The sequence below is a fragment of the Molothrus aeneus genome, chromosome W (assembly GCF_037042795.1).
Source record: "Molothrus aeneus isolate 106 chromosome W, BPBGC_Maene_1.0, whole genome shotgun sequence".
Taxonomy (NCBI): Eukaryota; Metazoa; Chordata; class Aves; order Passeriformes; family Icteridae; genus Molothrus; species Molothrus aeneus.
Window position 1 is genome coordinate 8,198,192 of NC_089679.1, and position 26,689 is coordinate 8,224,880.

Sequence of the window (26,689 nt, forward strand, 5' to 3'; positions counted from 1 at the left end):
AACTCCATATGCAAGCAATCCCGGGAGTTCTTTTCCCAGGTTGATACCCTGTAATCCCCGCTTTTGTAAAAAGCATTTAAAAAGGTCATAGGCCGCTTGTCTCTCCATTACCTTCTAATTTAGTCGTCAGCACTGCTGCAGCCCTTGCAAGATGTCAGCGGCGCTTAGTCGGCCGAGACCCTTCTCTAAGGTCACTCGGGGCACGTAGCCCGCTCTTTCGCCAGCCGAGACCCTTCTCTAAGGTCGCTCGGGGACGCGGAGCCTGTTCTTTCACCTCCTGTGCTGCGTCGGGACCGACACGGAATACTGCACCAGACCGTGGCTCGCAGGTTCAAGCCCTCTGTAGGGTCCCTGTTCGGGGGCCATTTGTCGCGGTGAGGGAAACTTGGACGCTCAATATGAGTGTTTACATCTTTCTTTTCTCATGTCTCTCTCACTACTTGTTATTGTACCACAGCTATGCTCAAGGACACAGTGTTTTGCAGGTGCAGGGACCCAGATTAGCTGCATCCTCCCGATTCTTGGTCCAGAATGTGGCCCCTGTCACGTAGCCATTCTTCCACACTCGATAAGGAGGCAGTAATTCTTCTCTTCGATATTTTGGTGTCTTGTTGCTGTTATCTGTATGCGAAGAATTTCTTGGTTATCTTATCCATTCCTTGAGCTAGTTACAAAAGTATCTTACATCACATTGTTTCTATTTTAATATTATGCTGTAGCTTAAAAGTATGTTTACCATACTACTTAAAAGAGATTAATACAGCATAACTTTCGAACATAACACATATAGTAGTCCTTTTAATATTTGCAAAGAGCCAATCATATAATACGCATTTTTCACAATAAATATGAGAGAGACAGAGGGAGAGAGAAAAGAAAGAGATAGAAAATAGGTGGGGGGACAGAAAGAGAGTAATAGAGACAGAATAAGGAAAATATGACCACTCTGTTCTGAGGAACGACTGCTCACTTTTAAAATTTCAAAGTTTTATTGAACCTTAATGTGACAAATGATACTCACTTCCAAAAATTTAGAAAAGTTTATTAAAACCTTATCAAAACTACAACAGAAGACTGAATAGAGAAAATATTACAGCACAGGAAGCAAAGGATTTTTCACACCATGTGCTCGCCCAAACAATGGAGGTTTCGCCTTTTAACCCTTTAGCCGCTCCCAAAGTTCTGTCCATCTGTTAGAGTTCTAGATGCTGAGAATTTTAGACTTTCTGTACTGACAGACTCTGACTCCCTGGAGAGCACTGCATTTGACCTGAGGCTGTGGAACCAGCTTCCGAAATTGATTGATAGCACTGGGATTGAGGGTGTGTCGTTGGTTAGAAGTGTGTAATATCACAGGATGGAAAACTTAGAGTTTGGGGTTTTAGAATACAGTATATATATATGAAGCAAGATGGAGGTTTTAAGGCAGAGGCAGGTTGTTCTTCTTTACCTTCTTCTTGCTTCTTCTTCATGGGTTTGGGTGGTATTTTGTAATTGGACAGAAAAGTCCACAGTGTGGAATTCAAGGGATTAGTTATTGGGTTAAAAGTGATAATAATTTAGGTGTCATTTCTTAATTGGATAGTTTACCCTTAAAAGCCCTTGTAACGAGATAGTTAGCCATTTTGTGCCTTGTTAATGAAAGACTGCAGAACTCACTGCAGTGAGACTGTAACATTGATAAGAAATAATAAACACCGGAGTCCTAACACGAACTATAATCTCAAATGCCTTCAATCCCAACCTCAACAGAGGTAGAAAAAGGAAGCTGAAAACTGGCATCCATCAACTCCTTCTTTGCTGTCCAGTGGTGGAATTTACTTCCTTAAATCTTGACTGGCGGTCAAGGGTTGCCATAGTAACAAGCCAACCCTCCCAAATGCCCCAAACCCAGGCCATCCACTGATAACAATGCAAGGAAGGTAAAACATAACTATAACTCTATAAAACTTCTCTTAACATATATACATGATATTTGCCTTTTAATTGTGAGAGTCAATCATTGCATTACTCATCTATCACGATCCCCCCTTTTCCTTTTCCACAAGTTATTTGGCTCTAACAATTGAACTCAATGAGTCATACTAGCATCTGTTGATGTGGGCAAGGAGAGAAGGAACCAAAGGAAAAAGAAAAAAATCCCTGGTTTTCCCTGGGCACCCTTATCCAGAATGAACAAAAGGACATTACAGAGGTCCGGCATGGCTTTTACCCCCATCTACCCTGCCTATGGAGTTGCTACTCAAAGCAGGTGTCTCTTAGTGGTGAGTACAGAGGCCAACTCAGTCTTGCCCTCCAGTCTCTTTAGTATTAAGACAGTTGGGGAAATATTGAGGTCCGGTATGGCCATTTGTCCCTACCTTACCATGCCTATGGAGTTGTTACTCGCAGCAGGGCTATGGAGTCTTCTTGGTAGCAAAGGGGCCAACCTGGTCTTGCCCTCCTTCCTTTGTCTTATTTTTCTAAAGATACTGCCCCATTACCTTTTATGGTCCCTTGTGTACTTCCCCTCTCACCAGATGCTGGTAATTCTTTTCCATTTAAACAGTTCTTCACCTGGTTGGTGGAATCTTGACTCTACTTTTTGGGTATCTTGGTGTTTCTCTGGTTGTCTCTTGGTCTCTGCTTGAGAGTCAATCTCATTTCCCCTGGCCTGGATGTTATAGTCCATTCTTTGGGTTCTTCTACTGGGCCTTTGACACTTTTGGCATGAGTCCATCCACGCTCTGCAGTTTGCACAGTCGATTCAGTGGTGAGCAGTACCTGAAAGAGACCTTTGCACTGAGGAGTAAGAGGCTTATCTCTCCATGACTTAATCATCACCCAATCCCCAGGATTAAGATCATGGATTCTAAAATCCAGTGTGGTAGTTTGAGGAATTGCCCCTTTATGTCTCAGCCCTTCTAAGGTTTGTGCTATAGACGTAACAAATTTCTTGGCATTGGTTTCCCCTTCCTCATAGATGGCAACCTTCTGGGGTGAGGTCAGGAAGGGTAACCCAAACAGCATTTCATAGGGTGACACTCCCAGATATGATCAGGATTGATTTCTAATTCTTAATAAGGCCAAAGGGAGACATTTTATCCATGGCATTTGGGTTTCAATCATTAGCTTAACTAGAGCTCTTTTAAGAGTTTGATTCATTCTCTCAACCCGAGAGGAACACTGTGGACGCCATGGAATGTGTAATTCCCATTTTACTCCCAGGGCTTGAACAACTTTCTACAGTATCTTCAATGTGAAATGAGTTCCCTGGTCTGCATCAATCTTGTTTACCATCCCATATCAGGGAATGATTGATTCTAGGATTGTTTTACTCACAACATCAGCATTGGCTTTCACAGTACCGCCTCTACCCAATGAGTCAAGTGATCTACTATCACTAGCAAAAATTGTCGAGTTTCTGAGGTCCCCAGGATGAGGTGAGAGATGAGGAATCTGACTCCATGTTCTCAGAAGGCTGATTTATTATTATATTATGTTATATTATACTGTATTATGCAATACTAAAACTATACTACAGAATAGAGAAATGATACATCAGAAGGCTTAACAAGAATGGTAATGAAAACTCGTGACTGACTCCTCAGCGTCCAACACAGCTGATGGTGATTGGTCATTAAGTAAAAACAATTCACATGAAACCAATCAAACAATGACCACTTGGTAAACAATCTCAAGACCAGATTCCAAAGCAGCAAACAGGGAGAAGCAAATGAGAAAATATTGTTTTTTCTCTGAGGCTTCTCATCTTCCCAGGAGAAGAAATCCTGGCAAAGGGATTTTTCAGAAAATATGACAGCAACAGCAAAATCTTCCACTGTTGTACTGGGGGAAACTCAGTAAAGTCTACTAGGATGTTTTGAAAGGGCTGTAAGGCTAGTTCTCACCTTCCCCTGGGTGTTTTCCTCATGGTCTTCTTATTTACTTGTTGACATATCACACATCGTTCAGTCACCTGCTTAGATATGATGAAAATTCTTATGCAGCCCCAGTCCCTTAGAAATTGATTACTTAGCATTTGTGTACCCCAATGTGTTGTCCCATGTATGCCTTCTAGCATTTTCCTGGCAAGGGGTTTATTCAACATTTGTTTCCCATCTGCTAATCTCCACTTCCCTTTGTTATCTTTCTTGGCTCCTATTTTAAGGAGTTCTTCCTCTTCTGCCGCACTAAATACCGTGACTTCTTGGCATTTCTCCCATTGGGGTTTCCGCCATCATTAGTTTTTCTGTCCCTGATTCAGCTGCATTTTTAGCTTCTAAATCAGCTAAATTGTTCCCTCGTGCCACTTGAGTCTCCCCTTTTTGATGTCCTTTAACATATACCACTGCTACTTCTTCTGATAATTGTAAGGTTTCTAACACTTCTAAAACAAGTTTTTTGTGAATCAGTCCCTTTCCCTTTGAATTTAATAGGCCCCTCTCTTCGCAAAATTTTCCAAAGGTATGCACTACACCAAAAGCGTATTTTGAGTCTGTATATGTTATTCCCCTTTTCTGTGCTAATATTTCCAGAGCTTGTTTTAGGGCATATAACTCACATGCTTGGGCTTACCAGTTGGAAGGTAACTTTCCCTTTTCTATGGCTACTAACCTTTCATCACCTATAGCATACCCCAATACCTGGTGCCCCTGGATTACTCTTAATGATCCATTAATGTACAATTGTTTCCCTCCTTGGAGAGGTTGATCTGTTAGGTCCTCTCTTACTCTAGTTTGTGTCCTGGTTTGAAAAGGAAGTGAGTTTTTTGGGAGTTTGGTGGTCAAACCAATAGGTGCTCAGATTTGAATATTGGCACCTGGTGTGGCCACTGAGGACATGGATACGCCTCTGAGAACACAGGGGGTTAAAAGCAGAGAACTCCCAGGGGGAAGCTCTCTTGGTTCCGATCCGTGAAAGAGGTCAGACCTCCCCTGCCGGGCTGCGGGCTGGGCGGGGGAGGGGAAGCCATGTGGCCGGGTGAGGTGAGCCGGGGCCCTGGACAGAGAAAGGACGTGAAGGCCCCTGCAGGATGGAAGGGTAGAGGAACCCTGAGAGACATTGGGCAGTTACCCCCCCCGCCCCCTAGAGAGAGAGAGAGAGGAGAGAGCTGGTGTCTGTGCCTGTGCCACCTTGAAATTTGATAGCATGGCTGGCTGAGAAGGAGAAAAGGGGGTGCGGCAAGAAGGTGCCTGGCAGGGCAGCCGTGGGAGTTCTGGACTGGCAGAGCCTGAGATTTTTAACCCTTTTCTTGGATGATGGAAACCTTACAAATGCTGATCCACCTGGAATTGAATGAGAAGAGAGATAGAGATAAGAGGAAATGAGCCATGAGAGAAATTGAGAAGAATCTTGGGTGGGAGGGATGATGGAGTGGCCTTTGGCTGGACTTTTCTTGTATAGCCATGGACAGAACCATTTTTCCTGTGGCACAGAGACTGCATTTAGGGGGAGGCAATGGCTTGGAGCCAAGACAGTGCAGTGATGTTATGTGAAGGAGTGTGTGAACAGAGACGACGGATGAGGAGGGTGGTGGTGCCCTCCGTCTTCATGGAAGAAGAAGACCTCTGTTCTTGAGACCTCTCAGCCCAGGGGGTGAATTTGGGGGGGGACAGGTGTCCCAGAAGTGAGAGACTATGCTTTTTTTTGGAACTGGGCAAAACATCCTTAAAAGGGGAACCCTAGAAGCAGCTCTGGTCCATGTGCAGTGGTGAGAGCACTGGGCATGGAAGGAAGATGTCACGATGGGAAATGATCTCCGGGTGGTGCCACGTGTGACATGGAAACACACGAGGTCTCAACTGTGTTTCCAGGGCAAAGCCTATGGTACAAGTGGGACTCCTCTCTCCTTGATGAACTGAGAATTGATTATCTGAAGGGTGGCGATGGACTGAGTTGGTGATCTGAGGGGTGGTAACTGAATTGAGAATCCAAGGTTTTGTCCTATTGTGATATATTGGAAATTTGGTGGGGGGAGGAGGAATGTTTTTGGAAGGTTTTCATTCTGAGTTCTGTGTGTTTCTTTTATATATTGTAAGTTAATAAAGTTTTTTCCCCTTTATTCCTATGCTGAAGCCTGCTTTGCTCTATTCCTGGTCACATCTCACAGTAGACACCAGGGAGAATATATTTTCATGGGGGCACTGGCATTGCGCCAGCGTCAAACCATGACAGTTTGATAGTTTATAACTTCTAGGCAATTATGTATTAATTCCTCACCTGGTTCTCCATACAAAAACTCTGCAGGGTTGAGTTTGTTACTCATGATTAGCTCTAAATCACTATTTATTAAGATGGCTTCATACTTTACACTTGGGAATCAGTGAGCCGTTTCTCAGCCTTTTGGCTTAGGATACTTCTCACTCAGTGCAGAGTATATATTTTAAATTCTTCCCGAAAGGTTAATTTCATTGCTTTCCTCTAGGAATACAGTGGTCACTGCCACCACCTGAATGCAGGTTGGCCGGCCCTGGCTGACAGGGTCGAGCAGTTTTGATAAATAGGCCATTAATTTCCTGGATCCTCCCCAGTCCTGGGCTAGTACTCCATGAGCTACCCCTTTTTCTATATCTACAAACAGATGGAAGGGATTGTCTAAGGCAGGAAGACATGGTGCTGGTGCACTGACTAATTTTCGCTTCAAAGTTTCAAACTTCTTCATCGTCTTCTTCCCCCTTAATCTCTTCTTCTACTAACTATTCATACAAGAACCTGACTGCCTGCTTGTATCCTTCAATCCATAGCCCACTGTTTTAGGTTGGAAATGGGTGTGTGTATTCTGTTCCCATCTGATAGCGCATTTATCTTCTATTAATTGGGCAGTTTTCTTTATCTCTTCCACAACTCATCCACCCCCAGGGGAGATATCTTCTGTTAATGGGCCATTGAGTCTTACTGCATGACTGATAAAACTATCTCATTCCATTGTGGGAAGCTCCGCCCAGAGGGTGGAGCCAAGCATTCCTACCTGGATATAATCAGAGCTCTGGAAGATCACAGGCAGCCTTTTCCTCTGAATTCTCAGAGGAGTGGCTTTCTTCTCCACTGGATTCCCAGAGGAAGACCAGGCCCATCTATACCACCACTGAATCTTCAGAGGAAGACTACACCCTTTTACAGGATCACTGCTTTAACAGAACCATGTCTATCACTCCGGGATGACTGCAACCACCATTTCAATTGGACTGCTACCAACACCCTGACCAACAGGGTGTCAGATCATATTCTGACTCTGTCAGTGTTGTTTTGTATTACTGCATTGTTTATTTAATTTTTAAAAATTTTCTTCCCTAATAAAGAACTGCTCTTCCTGCTCCCATATCTTTGCCTGAGAGCCTTTTAATTTCAAAATTATAGCAATTCAGAGGGAGAGGGTATACATTTTCCATTTCAGGAGAGTCTCCTGCCTTCCTTAGCAGACACTTGTCTTTTCAAACCAAGACACCTACAATATCCCAACAATCCTAGAAACCATCTAACTTCCCTCCAAGTTTTTGGTCTTGGGAGTGAGACTATCCCTGCAATTCTCTAAGGGTTCAGTCATCGGCTGCCTTGTCAAATGACATATCCTAGGTATTTTACTTCCCTCTCCACAAATTGGAGTTTCCCTTTTGATACTCGAAGTCCTTGGTTCCCCAGAAAATTTAACAATGCTGCCATGGTTTGATACTGGCGCAATGCCAGTGCCCCCATGAAAATATATTCTCCCTGGTGTCTACTGTGAGATGTGACCAGGAATAGAGCAAAGCAGGCTTCAGCATAGGAATAAAGGGGAAAAAACTTTATTAACTTACAATATATAAAAGAAACACACAGAACTCAGAATGAAAACCTTCCAAAAACATTCCTCCTCCCCCCACCAAATTTCCAATATATCACAATAGGACAAAACCTTGGATTCTCAATTCAGTTACCACCCCTCAGATCACCAACTCAGTCCATCGCCACCCTTCAGATAATCAATTCTCAGTTCATCAAGGAGAGAGGAGTCCCACTTGTACCATAGGCTTTGCCCTGGAAACACAGTTGAGACCTCGTGTGTTTCCATGTCACACGTGGCACCACCCGGAGATCATTTCCCATCGTGACATCTTCCTTCCATGCCCAGTGCTCTCACCACTGCACATGGACCAGAGCTGCTTCTAGGGTTCCCCTTTTAAGGATGTTTTGCCCAGTTCCAAAAAAAAGCATAGTCTCTCACTTCTGGGACACCTGTCCCCCCCCAAATTCACCCCCTGGGCTGAGAGGTCTCAAGAACAGAGGTCTTCTTCTTCCATGAAGACGGAGGGCACCACCACCCTCCTCATCCGTCGTCTCTGTTCACACACTCCTTCACATAACATCACTGCACTGTCTTGGCTCCAAGCCATTGCCTCCCCCTAAATGCAGTCTCTGTGCCACAGGAAAAATGGTTCTGTCCATGGCTATACAAGAAAAGTCCAGCCAAAGGCCACTCCATCATCCCTCCCACCCAAGATTCTTCTCAATTTCTCTCATGGCTCATTTCCTCTTATCTCTATCTCTCTTCTCATTCAATTCCAGGTGGATCAGCATTTGTAAGGTTTCCATCATCCAAGAAAAGGGTTAAAAATCTCAGGCTCTGCCAGTCCAGAACTCCCACGGCTGCCCTGCCAGGCACCTTCTTGCCGCACCCCCTTTTCTCCTTCTCAGCCAGCCATGCTATCAAATTTCAAGGTGGCACAGGCACAGACACCAGCTCTCTCCTCTCTCTCTCTCTCTAGGGGGCGGGGGGGGTAACTGCCCAATGTCTCTCAGGGTTCCTCTACCCTTCCATCCTGCAGGGGCCTTCACGTCCTTTCTCTGTCCAGGGCCCCGGCTCACCTCACCCGGCCACATGGCTTCCCCTCCCCCGCCCAGCCCGCAGCCCGGCAGGGGAGGTCTGACCTCTTTCACGGATCGGAACCAAGAGAGCTTCCCCCTGGGAGTTCTCTGCTTTTAACCCCCTGTGTTCTCAGAGGCGTATCCATGTCCTCAGTGGCCACACCAGGTGCCAATATTCAAATCTGAGCACCTATTGGTTTGACCACCAAACTCCCAAAAAACTCACTTCCTTTTCAAACCAGGACAAATGCTGTGGTGGATTCCAGAACTTTGTTTTCTTCCTGTCCTGAGAGAAGCAAATCATCTACATATTGGATGAGCTTTATCTCAGGTTTGATGGAGAAGAGTTGTAGTACTTCTGCCAGGGCTTGACCAAATAGGTTTGGGGATTCGGAAAACCCTTGGGGAAACCTAGTCCACCAAAGCTGTTGCTTCCTCCTGGAATTGGGGTCCTCCCGTTCAAAGGCAAATATATCCCTACTTTATCTCTGCCAGTGGGCATGCCCAAAAAGCATCCTTTAGGTCTATCACGCTAAACCACTGGTCCGATGGGGAGATATTACTGAATAGTGTATAGGGGTTAGGCACTACTGGGTATCGATTCACTGTTCATTTGTTTACTTCTCTTAAATCTTGGACAAGCCTGAAAGTCCCATCTGACTTCTTTACTGGTAATATGGGTATATTATGGGGGGACATACATGGTTTTAAGGTCCCTTCTTTAAGTAGGTCCTGAATCACCGGCCATAGTCCTCATCTCCCTTCCAGGGAGAGTGCATATTGTTGTGCCCGGACTGGATGGCTCTCATCAACTATTTTTTATTACTATTGGTTTCATGTTCAATTTACCTTGATTTTTCGGTTTTGTCGGCACCATCTCATGAATTTTTTCCTCATCCTCTTCCCTTAACTAGAGATGTGGGGGTCCCAGTTGCTGGGGTACCGGTCATCATTTTCTCTGGGTCTGGATTGAAGGCACTTGAGACGGTAGTTCATGTTTGGACTCAAGTGTTTATTATTTCTTATCAGTAAAGCAGTCTCACTATTGTGAGCTTGGAAGTTTTTCATTAGAAGGCTCAAAATTGCTAACTATCTCTTGTTACAAGGTCTTTTAAGACTATCCAATTAAGAACTGAAACCTAGATTATTTTCCCTTTTAACCCAATGAGTGATCCCTAAGGGCCCACAATGCAGACTTTTCTCCCTAATTGCAAAATGCCACCCAAACCCATGAAGAAGAAGTAAGAAGAAGCATGAAGAAAAAACCCAGGATGACACCCTGTGCCCTCCATCTTGCTTCTATCCACAACATACCAAAAATTCCAAAACCTAAATTTCTCACCAAGTGATACACCTACACTACTCTCTATAATCTATTTCACACTTTTGTGGATTCTAGTCTATCTTGAAGTCTAGGAAACTTTCTCCATGAATGAGGGTCAAAGTCAGTGCTCCCCTGGGGGTCAGGGCACCCCAGAGCAGACAGAGAAATATTCCCAGTGCCCTGGGTTTCCACATGGAGAAGCTTAACCACCATTTTTCCTTCCTCTGGGAGTACTCCAATATCTAACTGCACCTGTAAATCCATTTCTAACTGATTGCACCCTGCTTCTGGAACTAATATAACATCCCTAATTCCTACTTTATTTGCCCCTTCAAACTTTACTTCCTTTATAACCGAGACTTTCAACCCCTCCCTTTTTGCACCTATTACTTGCATGGTATCTTGACCCTTTCTGCACCCCTTTGATATTATACAAATACAATTTCGTTCAGCCCCCGTGTCTACTAGGAATTCAAATTCTTCCTCCTGGGGACCTATTTTTAAAGTTATCAAGGGCTCCTGATGGTATTGTGTCCCCAGGAGGTAGAGCCCCTGACACCCCTAATCTTCTACTTCTTTTTGCTCAGTCTCATGGACCCTCAGGTCTTTTTCCCTCTGGGGGCAATTCTTTCTGATATGCCCATTATTTTTACAGTAAAAGCAAACTGGTCCTAGGTTCCCCCATCTCCCAAACTCTCCTTTTTGTCTCCGGCCCCAGGGGTCTGCATCTCCCCTCTGCCTATCTTCCCGCATTTGGAGTTCCCCTCCCTTACCCAGGTAGTTCTTTATGTGCTGGTTCCCTTCCCTAATGGTAGTTACCATTACCTTAGCTTTCACCTTGGCCTTCTTTTCATCCCTCTTTACATACACCTTCTGTGCTTCCCTTAAAAGATCCTCTAACCTCTTTTCTTGCCAACCATCTAATTTTTCTAACTTTCACCGTAGATCTGGCTAGGCATGAGTGATGAAATTTATCTTTAGTAAGATCTGTCTGGCCACTGTGTCAGGGTCAACCTCTGAATATTGTGTCATATTTTTCTTCAATCTTTCTAACTACTCTCTTGGGGTTTCTTCCCTCTTTTGTGGCTCATCCAAAACCTTACAGGCATTTTGATTACATGGAGCTGCCTCTTTGATACATCTTATAATCAATGTTCTATATTCCTCCATGTCTTGCCTCCCCCCAGTGCTGTTGTGGTCCCAATTGGGCATTTTCAGATCCCCAGGAGGTCCTTGCACATGCTCCCTTTCCCATATCCATATCCCAGCTGCCCGGATCATCTGTCTTTCCTCTGGTGTGAACATGGTCATTATTGACTGCATTTCTTCCCATGTATAAATATTGGGCCCCAGAAACTGGTCTAACTGCTCTCCTAATCCAATGGGGTCCTCTAATAGTCCTTTTAATTCCTTTGTAAACATTCTCACGTCAGAGGAGCTGAGAGGTACGGTTACAAATCCAATTCCTCCTAGCACCCCACCCAGTGGCATTTCCCTCAGGGGGTATAATTATAATCCTGATGCTTGGCTCCCATCCTCTGATCTGCTTTCCTCCCGTTGCGCTACCCTGTTTCTGGTGTTTTAGCTAGGCCCATCAAGAGGTAGGGGAGGTGCAGTTGGAGCTACTGGAGGTGGGGGGGTAAGTGGTCTAATGGGTCCCATTCTTTATGATCTGCTACCTTAAACATGCTCACCTTTGAGGGTGCGGTTTCCCCTTCCCAGCAAGCAGCATAGTCACTCTCTTCCTGATTGAATGGTTTCTTAGCTCTTACATACATGTTTAATGCCCGACATATCCATCCCTCCTCTCATCCATATCTCAGCCTGTATACATGATCACTCCTAATTTTCCTTCTGGTCCATTCTACCACACAATACTGAACCATTTTGCTCTCATCCTTATCTCTGGTGTTTGGGTCATAGTTCCACCAGGCTAGTTTCTTTCCCAGTGGACTATCTGGGGGTATGCCCATTCGTTCCTCTTCAATCTCTCCTTCCTTTGGGGATTCACTACTCACTCATGATCCTATCTTGACCAGCAGATCACAGGTCTTCCCCCGACAGAGCTCACCTTCCCCAATCAGTTAACCACAAGCCCTCCCAGCAAGGCCCACCTTCCTAAGAAGGGAAAAGGAAAGGAGGAAAAAATAGAAACCAGTTAGGAGGCAAGAGAATGAAAGGGGAGAGAGAAGAGAAGAGAAGAGAAGAGAAGAGAAGAGAAGAGAAGAGAAGAGAAGAGAAGAGAAGAGAAGAGAAGAGAAGAGAAGAGAAGAGAAGAGAAGAGAGAAGAGAAAGAAAGAAAGAAAGAAAGAAAGAAAGAAAGAAAGAAAGAAAGAAAGAAAGAAAGAAAGAAAGAAAGAAAGAAAGAAAGAAAGAAAGAAAGAAAGAAAGAAAGAAAGAAAGAAAGAAAGAAAGAAAGAAAGAAAGCTTTACCTTTCTTCTGAAAAGTTAAAAAAACTGGCTACAGTCCAGGGACTTCTGTATCACTGGATTGGTCCCTGCCATTCCTCTCCTTCTTGGCTCGTTACTGTGACCCCACAACCTTATGCCAGTGGGTATTACAGGGGAGCCGGTCTGTGGCCAGCCTGCCTCACCCCCAGCTCAGTGGGTGGCAGCTCCACCTCACTCCCTGCTCCATGGCTGGTCCGCCAAGATTCGGTCCTGTGGCCACCAGCCTGCCCCTGATTTCCTTCAGCTTGGGGACTCTGCCCCTGCTCCCCCTCCCGATCTCAGCTGGCTCTGGAGCACTGGCTGCACCCAGAAGCTGCTCCCACCCAAGCGGCACAGGAGCTGAGTGAATCCTCTGCGTGAACCCCCCGTGCCGCAGGGGGGCCCGCCATGGGTTCCCGTTAAGATACAAGCCCTCTGCTTGGCTTGCCAGCGCATCCCCCAAAACTGCCACTGGCTACCGCTGCTCAGCAGGGCTGGGATACCACAGCACTGGCCACACACCAGAGCCCAGTGGTGCCCCATGTGGGCCCCCTGACCCCCTTTGTGTGTGCTGGCTCGGTGCTGCAAAACCCCTCACAAGCCCTTCAATCTCACGCATCCCACCAGCCACGGGGGTGATGCCGAATTTTGCCCCAAAAGGCGAGAATAAGCTGCCCAGAGACTGGATTTGAGGTCTATAGGCAGGAGGTATTTATTGGCAACGCGTTGGAGAAATCGCTAAATGGATTTCCGAATTATGTACAGCAAAAGCAGGTTTTTATACAATTTTGAAAAAGGATTACATCATTATTACATGCATATTCATAGGTAGGCAGGAGTACAGTCGGAGTCTTCCAGGAATTCTTGGTCTTCCTTAGTTAAATTTTAAGCTTTTCCTAATTTGGGCAGTTTCCTGTTATTCTTGGCATGTCTTTCCATGGCTTGGCAGAAGTTATTGTTGTACTTGGCTTGATTCTAACGGCTTGGCAGGTCACTTTAACTTATTGGCTTCCATTTCTGCTTTTCTCTTCAAATATCCTAATTCCAATGTTTCCTCTTCAAATATTCTAATTCCAAAGTTTCTTCTGTGAGTGTTTTTTTTGGTTAACTTATCTAGATATCTGATCAAAGTTAGGGCTCCCTAACAGTGTATTTTAGGTTATTTATTAACTTCTTCCTAATAGTGTATTTTAGGTTATTTATTAACTTCTGCGATTCCCTTGATATACTTTTAAGTGTCTTTTAATTCTTTTATTTCTCTCAAACTATTGTTCAATATAATAAATGGCTTCAGGGGAAATCCCTGCTTTCCTCTTTATCACACATCCCGCCATTCCCTACTACCGTCCAATATCCTAAAACTTCAGTGGACCGGGACGGATCTAGTATAGTAATGGCGTGAAGTTCGCTTTCCTATATTGGAATTATGGAGTGATTATCTTGCCAAAAAATAGTTATGAGGATGTTACTCACCTCCCCCCCCCCCCCCCCCCCCCCGCCTTCTTCTCTTTTCTTTATCCAGCCTCCTGTTGTCTCCAAGCTTCTAGCCTGCCACCACTGGTGGCCCTGGGAGAGTCCAAGACTATCCGCCAAACATGTGGTGGGGTGTGCCTCTTTTCGAGAACTCCTAGCACCACTGGGGCGAGGTGTTTACTCCCGGATGAGTCCCCATATTGTGAGAAATGATACTCACTTCCAAAAATTTAGAAAAGTTTATTAAAACCTTATCAAAAATACAACAGAATACAGAATAGAGAAAATATTACGGCACGGGGAGCAAAGGATTTTTTGCACCATGTGCTCACCCACACAATGGATGTTTTGCCTTTTAACCCTTTAGCCCCTCTCAAAGTTCTGTCCATCGACTCCTTCTTCGCTGTCCAGTGGTGGAGTTTACTTCTTTAACTCTTGATTGGAGGTCAGATGTTGCTATAGTAACAAGTCAACTCTCCCAAATGTCCCAAATCCAGGCTGTCCGCTGATACCAATGCAAGGGGGATAAAACACAACTATAAATCTATAAAACTTTTTTAACATATATACATGATATTTGCCTTTTAATTGTGAGAGTCAATCATCGCATTACTCATCTATCACACTTAACAAAAATACAACAAAAGGACTTGTCGTAGTTTAGGGCAAATTTGGAGGAGAATTTCCAAATTAGGGCCCCTCCAGTAAGCAAACCCACACAGCCCCTCCCCCCAACTGGTTCGGGAAGGATTCCTCAGAGAGAAGTGGAAAGAACCTGTTTATTTAATAGGCACAGAACCCCCCAGCACACAAAATGAACAATACCGGATGACACCACTCTGAAAAAAGATGACAAATTCAGAAAGTCTCTCTTGGGGGGTGGTCACTCTGTTCTCAGTCCCTCCGGCGCTGGGGCAGCTGCTGCAGGCCACAAGGTGCAGACTCTTGGTGTTTCCCAGGTCCCAGTCCAGAGCAGGTTCGAAATGGTCAGAAAAAGGAAAGGAGAAACAGTCCAGGAAGAAATTTGGACAGTTTAGCTAAACTAGCTAATGAGCAAAAGCAAGCAGAAGTGAAGCAAGCAAGAGCGAGAGAGAGCAGAGTGAAAAGCAAAAGCAGGAAAAGCAAAAGCTGCAGTCTCTGTGTCCCGCCAGGCTGATAAGAAAACCAAAACAAAACTTTCCCTCTCCAGAGCCAGTCTTAAAGGTACAGAATATAATATCCAACATTAACAGAACACATGAATGGGGATACAAGCATCGTAACGTCACCCTAGGACAGGACTGAATAAGGAAAAATTGCAGCGCTGGGAGTCCCTGTGACTATCAGCCACGTGCTCAAGCTACAAAATGGATGCTCTGCCTTTTATACCCTTAACTCCTCCCAAAGTTTTGTCAGTCAACTTCTTCTCTGCCGTCCATTGGTGGACATTACTTTCTTACATCTTGATTGGAGGTCAGGTGTTGTTACACTGCGCCTCTTGGTAATCAGCTGGCCCTCTACAAATGTCCTGACTACTAAGACTATTACAAGGGGGAGGGGAAAGAGGACTATGGGAGATCATATTACAATAACATCACTATACATTTTAACATCCACATAATATCTATCTCTTAATTGTGAGAGCCAACTATTACATTACTTATCTATAACACCGTGGATCCCAATGATGTTCCATTGATCTTTTCCAGATGGTTTTCTTGGTGGTGAAGATCCTCCCAAAAAGCATAGAATCTGATGGGTTAATATACGCTTAGGCCAGGTAGGAAAATCCAGGCACTTCCCTGGGGGGGGGGGAGTTTGCCATTGTCTCTTACAACAGACTCTGCATTTGTTGCACCACGTGCAGTCCTGCAGTACAAGGCTTCAGGAATGACTCTGAAGGGCACTTTGGGGGACATTTGATGGATTAAGGCACCCCCTCAGTTGTTTCTCATGTGAATGTCCCGTGGATATAGCCTTCCCAAGGTTGGGGGTTCCATAGCCAGTTTGCGTAAGTGAGGATGGGTTCACTGTCTCTGGACAGAGGTTACCACACACTGAAACTTTCCCCCCCCCACCTCAGTTGGGGGTGAAATCTGTGCAAACCTGCTCCCAGCAAAATGCATCTGTGGGTTATGGCCTCCCATAACCCAAAGCAAGTCAGACATGATTCCTAATATGGCTGCTGGGTTTGACTTGCATTCTTTTCCTTGTTTGGTTACTTCTCCCTGGGCCTAAGATGACTGAAGAATAGATTTCTTTTTATCTAATCTCAGCAGTTTGACTTTCAGTCCAAAGTTCCAGTCAGGCATTCTTTAGGGAGGGGTGGGCTTTGATGGCTCCTTTATACAGTTTTGCTATAAGGAGCAAAACTTTATATCAATGTTTGAGGCGTGAACTATTTCAATCTCTGACAGTTCCCTCCCAGCTCCTTGGGCAGCTCCTCACTTGCAGAGCACAGGACACTGAAAAGCCCTTGACTTAGGGTAAGCACTGCTCAGCAACAGTTAAAACATCACTGTGCTATCAACATTATTTTCATAGTGAATCTAAACCACAGCACTGTACCAGCTACTAGGAAGAAAATGAACTCTATCCCAAACAAAACCAGGACAGCTTAGGATGATAATAGGTAGTAGTGAGGAGCATGTTTATGCAAACTTTAAACTTTTCATTTCCTCAGTTCTTATTTTACTATTTTTATTTTATTTTTTCAAATAGACATGAACTTTCTTTTGTCTTTTAGGAAACTGTAGTGGGTTCACACTGGCCAGATGCCAGGCACCCACCAAAGAGGCTCTCTCCCTCCCCTCCACAGCCAGACAAAGGAGAGAAAATAGAACAGAAGGCTCCTGGGTGGAGATAAGGACAGGGAGACATCACTCACCAGTTACTGTCATGGGCAAAACAGACCAAACTTAGGGAAAATAATTGAAATTATTACAATCAAATGAGAGTAGGATAATGAGAAATTAAAAAAAATCTTAAAATCACCTTCCCCTCACCCCTCCCTTCTTCACAGGCTTAACTTCACTCCCAAATTCTCTACCTCCTTCCCTCAGTGGCACAGGGTGATGGGGAATGGGGGTTGTGGTCAGTTCATCACACATTGTTTTTGCCTCTCCTTCCTCCTCAGGGGGAGCACTCCTCACATGCTCCCCCCGTTCCAGTATGGGGTCCCTCCGACAGGAGACAGTTCCACACAAACTTCTCCAGTTTGAGTCCTTATGGGCTGGAGCTCTTCATGAACTGCTTCTGCATGGGTCCCCACAGATCCTGCCAGGAGCCTGCTCCAGTGCAGCCTTCCCACAGGGCCATAGCCTCCTTTGAGCATCCACTTGCTCCAGTGTAGGCACCTCCACAGGCTGCAGGTGGATCTCTGCATCCCCATAAACCTCCATGGGCTGCAGGGGGACAACTGTTTCACCATAGTCTGTACCGTGAGCAGCAGCAGAATCTCTGTTCCAGTGCCTGAAGCACCTCCTCCCCCTCCTTCTTCACTGCCTTTGGTGTCTTCAGGGTTGTTTCTCATATTCTCACTCCTCTCTCTGGCTGAAGTTGCTGTTGTGCAGGATTTTCCCCCCTTCTTAAAAATGTTATCCCAGAGGCACTACCACCATCACTTATGCCTTGGCCAGTAGGGGGTCTGTCTTCTAGCTGACTGGCACAGGATCTATCAGACATAGGGGAAGCTTCTTGCATCTTCTCACAGAACCCACCCCTGTAGCCCCACCACTACCAAAACCTTGCCACACAAACCTGATACAATAATTAATAATGAGAAAATAAAAAATACTGAAATACTTATGGTCTAATCTTTTGATTGAGCTATGCAGAGGATTTAAAAAATGAGAAACAATCAAGTTTATAAAAAATCCTCATAAAGCAGTTTGAGCATGATCATATACTTTTTGTGTGTGCAATTTATATTTGGGTTTAGACAACTGATGTTACTTACCCTTATTACCGTTCTACAGCTTACTAAAGTCAAACGTGGTCAAACTGTGGCTCTTAGGATGACTCCCTCAGGTTTAACTAGTTGGACCAGACAAGGTCTGGAAGAGTTCTGGAGAATTCACTTTGTTGCGTGCTTTGCCTGGGAAGTCATATTCACTCCTTCTGTTCTTTGGGAGGCAAAGTGCAGTCTTGTTGTCTTGGTTTGAAAGACAGATGTCTGCTAAGGAGCCTCCCTTGGAATGGAAAATATGATCCCCTCCCCTCCAAATTATTGTAATTTTGAAATTAAGGGGATTTTGGGCAAAGATATGGGAAAAGGAATAACAGTTCTTTACTAGTATGTATAACAAGGCAAACAAACAACAACAATGGCAGCGACAACAGAACCACAAACCCAGTAACAGCATTCTCAGCTGCAGGCACTTTCCCCTTTGGTGTAGTTATGGTCACAGCTGGCAGGGGCTCTGGCAGGCTCCTGGTGGGCAGGGCAGGTGCGATGATTCCCCTGCAGCTGCAAGGAGTGCTCTGGTGCAAGGTCAGGGACTATGTGGTAAAGGCAGCTTGACCAAGATGGGAAGGGATGGATTAAGGGTTTGCTTTGCAAACCCTCCAGGGGCAGTCGATCCCGGTGCCCCAGCAGGACTGTAGGAACCAGCAAGCTAGAATGACAGGACCTCCTGGAAGGCAGAGGGTGAAAAGCTAGTGTAGTACAAACATGGAGCAATGGTGGAGCTAAGGTGGGGACTGGGCAGTAGCACTCCAGCTCCTGAACATAGTAAAAGGCTCTTCGGGATGTTCTTACCAGAGCGGGCTGGTCCTTTGGATCTGGGCTGTGCAGAGGACAGGGGCAGCCCCCTGGTGGGAAACGAGGGCGGTGCCGGGTCCTGGCAGGGCACACACTGGCTCTGGGCTTCCCGACAGCAGAGCAGTAAAAGAACCCCTGCTGACAAGCTCAGTCACAGTGCCAAAGCAAAAAAACAAAACAAAACAAACAAAAAACAAAAAAGAAAAAAGAAGAAGTCAAAACCCACAGAAACAGCAGGATCCCTGGTCAGAGATACGGGCCCCATGTGTCTGGTTGAACTGCCAGCCGTAAGAGCAGGAGATTGCCTCTCGCCCTGCCACCAACTCCTCCCAGAAACCCCAGCTTGGTTCCCATTCATTGCAACAGCCCCGGAGCCAGAGAGGATGGGGAGTGGGGTGGGAACAGCCCCCACGCCTGGGCACAAAACAAATCAAAGACCCCAACAAGGGGATGGGGTAATAAACCATCCCCAAGACATTTGTCAACAACTGCACCCATCAGATTTTGTTCCTCTGCATGAGTAATTCTTGGGTTTCTCTCACTAGTATTGATGCCATTTGGGTTTTGCCTTTTTTTCTTTTCTATGTTCTCTGTATTCTTCACACATATATTTGTAACTCTGTCACCTATTGTATTAGTAGCTAGTTTTTCCAGTACTTTTTCATGGCCTTTCCCTAAGCAGAAAGACAAAACAAATTCCAGAGCTCCAAGCCCCAGGAGGAGCAAGGCCCCTATCCTATCTTGGTTCTTGCTGGGAACCAAGGCCGAGAACAACTCTTCAAGATACATTTTCATGGACAAAGTACAACTAGTGCTGATGGGGGGCTTCAGAGAAGGGGCTTGACCTGGGGGAGAGAACTGCACCACCACTTGTCCTCCTAATTGGTGCTTTTTATTAATTATGTTAATTTCCTAAAACCTATAAAAATGTACTCACCCCTGGGGGAGGTGGGCTTCTGTGGACGTCTTTCTATAACCGCTCCTGAAGGCCTTCAAATAAAGATCCCCTTTTATATTACCTCCTTACTAAAATTATCTCATTTCATTTCCAGGTTGGGCAAAAGGCAACAGTATATGCTTGCAAGAAAAGGGTACTCCCTCCAGTTTGGATGAAAGGCAGTAGTTTCTAATTTCTTTTGACAGAAATAATGGAGTGCTAACACAACCATGGGGTATTATATAGTCAACCTCTCCTATGAAGACAGGCTGAAAGAGTTGGGGTTGTTCAGCCTGGAGAAGACTCTGGGGAGACCTTATAGCAGCCTTTCAGTACTTAAAGCGTATAATACAACAGGGGGACCCCAACGTCTGGGAATGATTTGCATCTGACTCCATTGATTCAGAATGCTGAACAATTGCTTTATTAAACTATATTATATTACATTATACTATACTATATAAAGAGATACCATACTAAAAAGATACTAAAGAAAAACCTGTGACTGTCTCCAGACAGTCAGGACATAGTTTCGAGTGACTGGTTAATTAATATAAACAACCATCACCAGAATCCAATTACCAAATCCCTTCATGTAAACAATCTTCCTAACACATTCCACATGTGCAAAAACAACAGTAGCAACAAGTAGAGATAAGAATTGTTTTCTCTTCCTCTGAGGTTCCTCGCTGCAATTCCCAGGAAATATCCTTGGGAAGTTGTGCCTGCCTGCTCTCTATGAAGAGAGCTGTGGCCACAAAAGAGGGCTTATAAGACAGACAAAGACTTTTTGCCAGGGCCTTCAGTGACAGGACAAGAAAGAGGCAGCATTTTTAAACTGAAAGAAGGTAGATTTAGATTGAACATAAGGAAGAAAAATTTTTATGATGAGGGTGGTGTGGTACTGGCTCAGGTTTCCCAGAGAAGCTGTGGCTGCCTCATCCTTGGAAGTGTTCAAGGCCAGATTGGATGGGGCTTTGAGCAACCAGCATGATTGTCCTGGATGACCCAAAAAATCATCAGGTATTTCATATCTTCTCTACACCAACTTGCCCAAGACTTTTACTGTCTGTCTTTTTAAGACCTGACAACCTGGGAAACAGAACTTGTGCATTTTGCCACAGGTTCACAGAGGGGAGGGGCGCTGAGTCCCTTTAAAAAGTGGGAATGAACATGCGCAAGTTGTCTTTCATTCTCTCCAGGCTGCTGAGAGGGTTTGCCTGGGGCAGGTCTCCTAGTGGTGACCTGAGAAGCTACATTTTGCTATCCAGGTCTGTTTCAGAGTGAATTTCACTGTGCCTTTCCCCAGCCACCACACCAGGCTGGGATGGACAGGGCAGGGGCCACAGGTTTTGGTGCCCAGCGAGTCCATTTTCTTCCCTCTCCATTGGGGCAGTGACCCAAGACAGTAGCACTGACACCAACTGAGTCCAGCAGGTGGCAGGAGGAGGCAGCAAGTGGCAGAACTGACCTCAAACACACGTACCGCTTCTTGGGACCGCCTGACCCAGGGCCCTATCTTTTGGCGCTCAGCAGGACCATTTATTCCCCCTGCAATGCAGCAGCAACTTGGAACTGCAGCACCAACACCAACTGGGTCCAGCCAGGCTGAAAGGGAGCAGGAAGGCTGATGCCAGCACCCCTCATCTCCCACCAGAACTGCTTTGTAAGCTCCTACCTTCACTTTGTTGTTGTTGTTCCAGGGAGATGGTTGAGCCAAGCGGGGCTTCTCTGCTGTTATAGATGAGTAACGAGATGGTTGGCTCTCACAATTAAGGGGTGAACATTATATGTATGTTAAAAGAAGTTTTATAAATGTATAGTTATGTTACTACAATGTGTTCCTCCCCAGTATTGTTATCATGGGATGGTCTTGGTAATCTGGGCATTTGGGAAGGTTGGCTTGTTACTATGGTAACACCTGACCTCCAATCAGAATATAAGAAAGTGACCTCCACCACTGGATGACAAGGAAGGAGTTGTCTGACAAGGCTCTAGGAAGGGGTAGAGATATAAAAGGTGAAGCATCCATCTTGAAGATGAGCCATGTGGCTGGCAGCCATGGGGCAGGGGGCTCCCAATGCTGTAATTTTTCCCTATTTATTTTAGTCCTTTTGTTGTATTTTTTGTTAAGATTTAATAAACCTTTAAAATCTTTTAAAGTTTCTCACATCTGCCATATTGTCTTTGTCTTCTGTTCCATGTGGTCGGCTATGGCAGCTGCCATCTTGGGAGGAGGGGCTTCTCCACCATCTTGTTTTCTTTGTTCCTGGGGAGTCCACGGGATTCAGCACCTTTGTATCTAGTGGCTATTGCTGTTATCTTGGTTGTTGCTGTTTTGATTTTTAGTAAACTGTTATTTTTTCATTTATATCTTCTTACATTCGTCTTTCCTTATTGGTAAAAGGGGAGTGGTTAAAGCTAAAGGGAAGATAGTTAATTTTCAAGTCTCTGCCCCTTATAATTGTCTTAAACTAAGATAAATTTAGTGCCCAACTAAAGGGGCTTGAGACAGAAAATGAAAAAATAACAATTTTGACTGAAACATTTATATATTGGATACAGAACTCCCTGGTCACCATGCTACTTGAGCTATTCATGGAGGTGTGGCACCTAACCTTGTATATGTGTCTGAATATGTGCAACCATTTGCCCATGATGGTTCTCTTTTTCAGATCAGACAGAGAAACCAAGATTGCTTTGTTGATACACTCTGTGATATCAGTTTATGTAAAGATACCATCAGAGACAATGAAGAGTGTTTGGTATATGTATTTGCTGCTGTTTGCCTGTCCTGGGCTGGGCTGCTTCTTCTAGGGGTTTATTAATAATCACACCTAGCCTGTTGGGAGAACAGGAGAGGATGATTTTTCCCAGCCTTTCACCTCCTTCTTCTCTTTTAGGTCTGATACATCACATTTTGAGAAATTTAACTTCCCTCTGGATATTGACACCATATCCTTATTGCTAGTTTTGCTATGTCTCCTCCATATGGTCTACAACATGTTTATAGTCAGGGCTGAGATTTCCAGGGAGGTTGCCCAGAGATCTGACCAAGGGGTGGGAAATCCTAAGTGGCATGGAATGTGGGAGGATATGGGCCAGATTTGGAAGAAGTACTCTGCTCCAATAGTTTGTAAGTCCCCCCCTGAACAAATATAGAACCCCACTAAGGTAGCAGAATATTTGAAAGAAAATTGCAGTGGTAGTTCAAGAGAGGGACAGCTTATTGCACTGTGCTGGGCCTTGGCTAATGCTTATTGCATGCTGCTCAATACCGTACAGAAGCACTTACAGCTGGAGGGGAAGGAGAACAAATCTACAGACACCACAGTCACTCAGGATGCAGTTAAATCAGATGGGCTGCCTAAGCCAATAGCAGTTGCCCCTGTCCAAAGGAGGAAATACAAGACCAAATCTGTTTGCCTGGTGGATGATAATGGGGAGGCAAGACCCTCACAGCCAGCAGAGGAATCAGTCAGAACTAATGACCAAATCCCTATCCTTAGAAAGTCTACACAACCTGTGGAAAGACCTCACCTGATGAACAGACAAATCCATATTGAGCTGGTTGATCTGAGTCTGGGATATCACAGGTGACAGTATGATTTTGGACAGTACTGAAGTGAGGCACTTGGGATCTTTGTTGAGGGATGTGGGTATTGACTAGGGGATAGTGAGGAGGCCAGAATCTCGCTCTGGACGTGACTCTGAACAAGTGTGAAGGAGAGATACCTTTGCCAGGAAGACCTCCAGCTGCAGTAAGGCCCTTGGAAAACCTTGAAGCATCATCCAGAAGGGAGGATGACATGTCTGATCCCCTTGAAGGGACCTCCAGAATGTATGCCCAGGGAGGAAACAATAGCCAGAACTGGAGCAGCCCTGCCTCTAACCAGGTAGAGGCCAGGGAAAATCAGGTCTTTTGGACTGTGTGGATCCAATGGTCTGGCACATCAGAACCACAAAAATACAAAGCTTTGGTTGACACTGGTGCACAATATACTCTGATACCATCGGGACATGTGGGGGCAGAACCTGTTTTCATTGCTGGGATGACAGGGGGGTCTCAGTAGTTGACTCCACTGGAAACTGAAGTGAGCTTGACTGGGAAGGAGTGGAAAAAACAATCCATCATGACTGGTCCAGAGACCCCATGTATCATTGGCATAGATTAGCTCAGGAGTAGGTATTTCAAAGACCCAAAAGGACGTTGGTGGGCTTTTGGGGTAGCTGCTGTTGAGACAGAAGACACTAGACAGTTGAATACCTTGCCTGGTGTAGCAGAGCATTTTGCCCCCACAAGAGCTTATTTGTTGCTTGTTGACTGGTGAAATAAACAGGACAAGTTATATTTTACTGAGTTATTTTGGCACCATACAATTAATGCTTCCAGCTGCCAATAAACATCTTGCTGTGGAAATGAGATCTGGAAAGATAAGCTGGATTTATCACTGACAGACACCTCACTTTGCAAACTATAAAAGCTACACCAAGCTTTCACAAAGCAGAAATATTCTGCATTCCCTGGAGATGTGTGGAGTTTCTCCCCAAAGCAGGGATGCCTACTTTGTGGTTACTCCCCAGAGGTTGAGTGAAAGGACTCTGTGTACACTACTGTCATTTTAGTATTATGTTAGCCTCCTAATCAATACTATTTCTTTCCTAGCTATAATATAGGTACCTTGATATTGCACACTGTTTATGTAATATACTAGTCATTCTTTTTGGTTTATATTGTGTAGTAACTCTAATTAAGATCTTTTTCTGTTATCTCCTGTCTGTTCAATAAATAAGTCATTTTATAATAGACTTGATCTGCCATCCTTAGAACTTGCATGCCAGAGTGATTTCTTAAATTGAAGCTGTTGCCAAAAATCTGAGGCTGAGGCAGGACTTGTCTGAAGTTCCCACTCGTCTCGTGACACCTGGTCATTCAGAGGACTCTTCTGCTGTAGGACTCCTAAGGGTTGAAGAACAGCAGGTACTAATTGCTACTGCAACAGTCCATCGTCAGCAATACCGTGTGAACTGAGACTGTGATTCCCATCCATAAGATGATCTGTAAACTGGAGAACCAGGGAGCGGTCAGCAAGATTTGCTCACCCTTCAATAGCCCTACATGGCCTGTGTGTAAGTCTAATGGACAGTAGAGACTGACAGTGGACTATTGTGGCCTGAATGAAGTCACACCATCACTCAGCCACTGTGCTGGGCATGCTGGAACTTCAGTACGAACTGCAGTCCAAGGCAGTCAAATGGTGCCACATTTGACATGGCTAATGCCTTTTTCTTCATTGCTTTAGCAGCAGAGTGCAGGTCACAGTTTGCCTTCACCTGGAGAGGCATCCAGTAGACCTGGAACTGACTGCTGCTGATGCCATTTGGGTTTTGCCTTTTTTTCTATGTTCTCTGTATTCTTCATGTGGCAGCCGTGACTTTAAAGGTCCGCTTGAGCCGCCGTCCCCGCCAGCCAGCAGACGGAGCGGGAGGAGTGCGCGGTTTCTCGGCGCGGTGCATGGGAGCCGCTCCGCTGACAGGGGTGCGCCGGCTCGGCAGTCAGCTCTGCCAGAGGCGGACAAAAAGGCACGGGACCACAGACAGGGAATGGGAGAGCGTCCCCCGACCGGGGCAAGTCCAGGTTTTATTCCAGAACGCGGAGTAACACCCAGGGGAAGCCGCCGGACCGAAGGGCGGTGGGGGGAGGGAATACACGTGTTATATAGGAGAAACGGGAGGGGGAGAGCTCAGACAGGCAGCGAATGGGGGCCCACGGTGAGCACGGGCTTTATCAGAGTGACAGAACGGTAGCCAACCGAGAGAGCTCAAAGGTGGGACCCCGGTCCCCGGCCCAATAATTCCATGTATAGCACCGAAGATTCTGGATAAAAGGGGGGTATTTGGGGGTGACAGAAAGGGCGCGAGTTTCCAGGGTAACCGGTGATGGACAGATAACTGGGAAAGAGGGGGAATTCCAGACAGAACCATTATACAGAAAAAGGGGGTAACAGAACATTCCAGCTTAAACCGGGGGAGCATAACACAACACAACATCTCCCCGTTTTTCGTTTAAAAAACAAAAACTTAAAATGAGGTGAACTGAGTCTGACTAAGGCAGCCTGAGTCCGGGATGGAATCTCCGAACCAGGGGTGGCTGAAAGGTGCAGAAGCCCATTGGTCGTCATCCACGGCTGAGGAGGCCTCCGATCGATCCAATTCTGAAGCTTCTGCTTCGCTGTATGGTCCCGGAGCCACCACCTGGTTTACCTCGAGGGTAGGAACAATCCTACCCAGCAGTCTCTTCATCAGACTCCAAATTATAGAACAAGCAAATAAAACTACAACTAAAATACAAAGAACCAACAGAACAGTTTTTAGAATTGACCTCATCCAGGCTGAAAAGCCCCATCCTGAAAAGATGTCCCTCAGCCAGTCTGGTGTTTCCTTCTTTATGTCGTTTACCATGGCTCGCATTTTTTGGATGGCACTTCTCGTGTCCTCGGCCCTTGATGATAAATTGAGGCAGCAGAGGCCCTCAAATTCCTCACAGTGGTGGTTGTGAAGGACGAGCAGAAAGTCAAGGGCTGCTCTCTTTTGCAAAGTCGCCTTCCTTGTAATTTCCTCGTCTGATAGGAGGTCCGATAATGCGGCTGATGTAAGATTGGCTTGTTTAGCTACCCAACACTCTAGGTGGGCCAATTCGCCTAGAGCCTTGGCTGCGGATACCCAGGGCAAAAACACAGTGACCGCAACTCCTTTTGGTTTAGACCAATGAATAATTTCGGAGTCACACTCTGGGTCGAGATTTATAAGATCCCTTTTGGAATGGGCCGAATTCAGTGTGACATTTTTTTTAAAATCCAATTATTAATTTGGGTTTTGTTGGGTGTAAACAACGACAGCCGTCCAAAAGTACAAGGGCCTCCGATAAGGCGAGAGGGGATGCCTGCCCATGCTCAGTCTC

The 26,689-nt window shown here is 45.4% G+C and overlaps 1 long non-coding RNA gene across 1 annotated transcript; it reads right to left on the bottom strand.

The window, feature by feature from the left end:
• Window positions 1-14,270: 14,270 nt before the first annotated feature.
• Window positions 14,271-16,635, bottom strand: LOC136568536 (uncharacterized). The gene is made up of 2 exons (XR_010785240.1): window positions 14,876-16,635; window positions 14,271-14,555 (listed from the first exon to the last, which is right to left on the bottom strand). It is a non-coding gene; the product is annotated as an uncharacterized lncRNA (long non-coding RNA).
• Window positions 16,636-26,689: the final 10,054 nt, after the last annotated feature.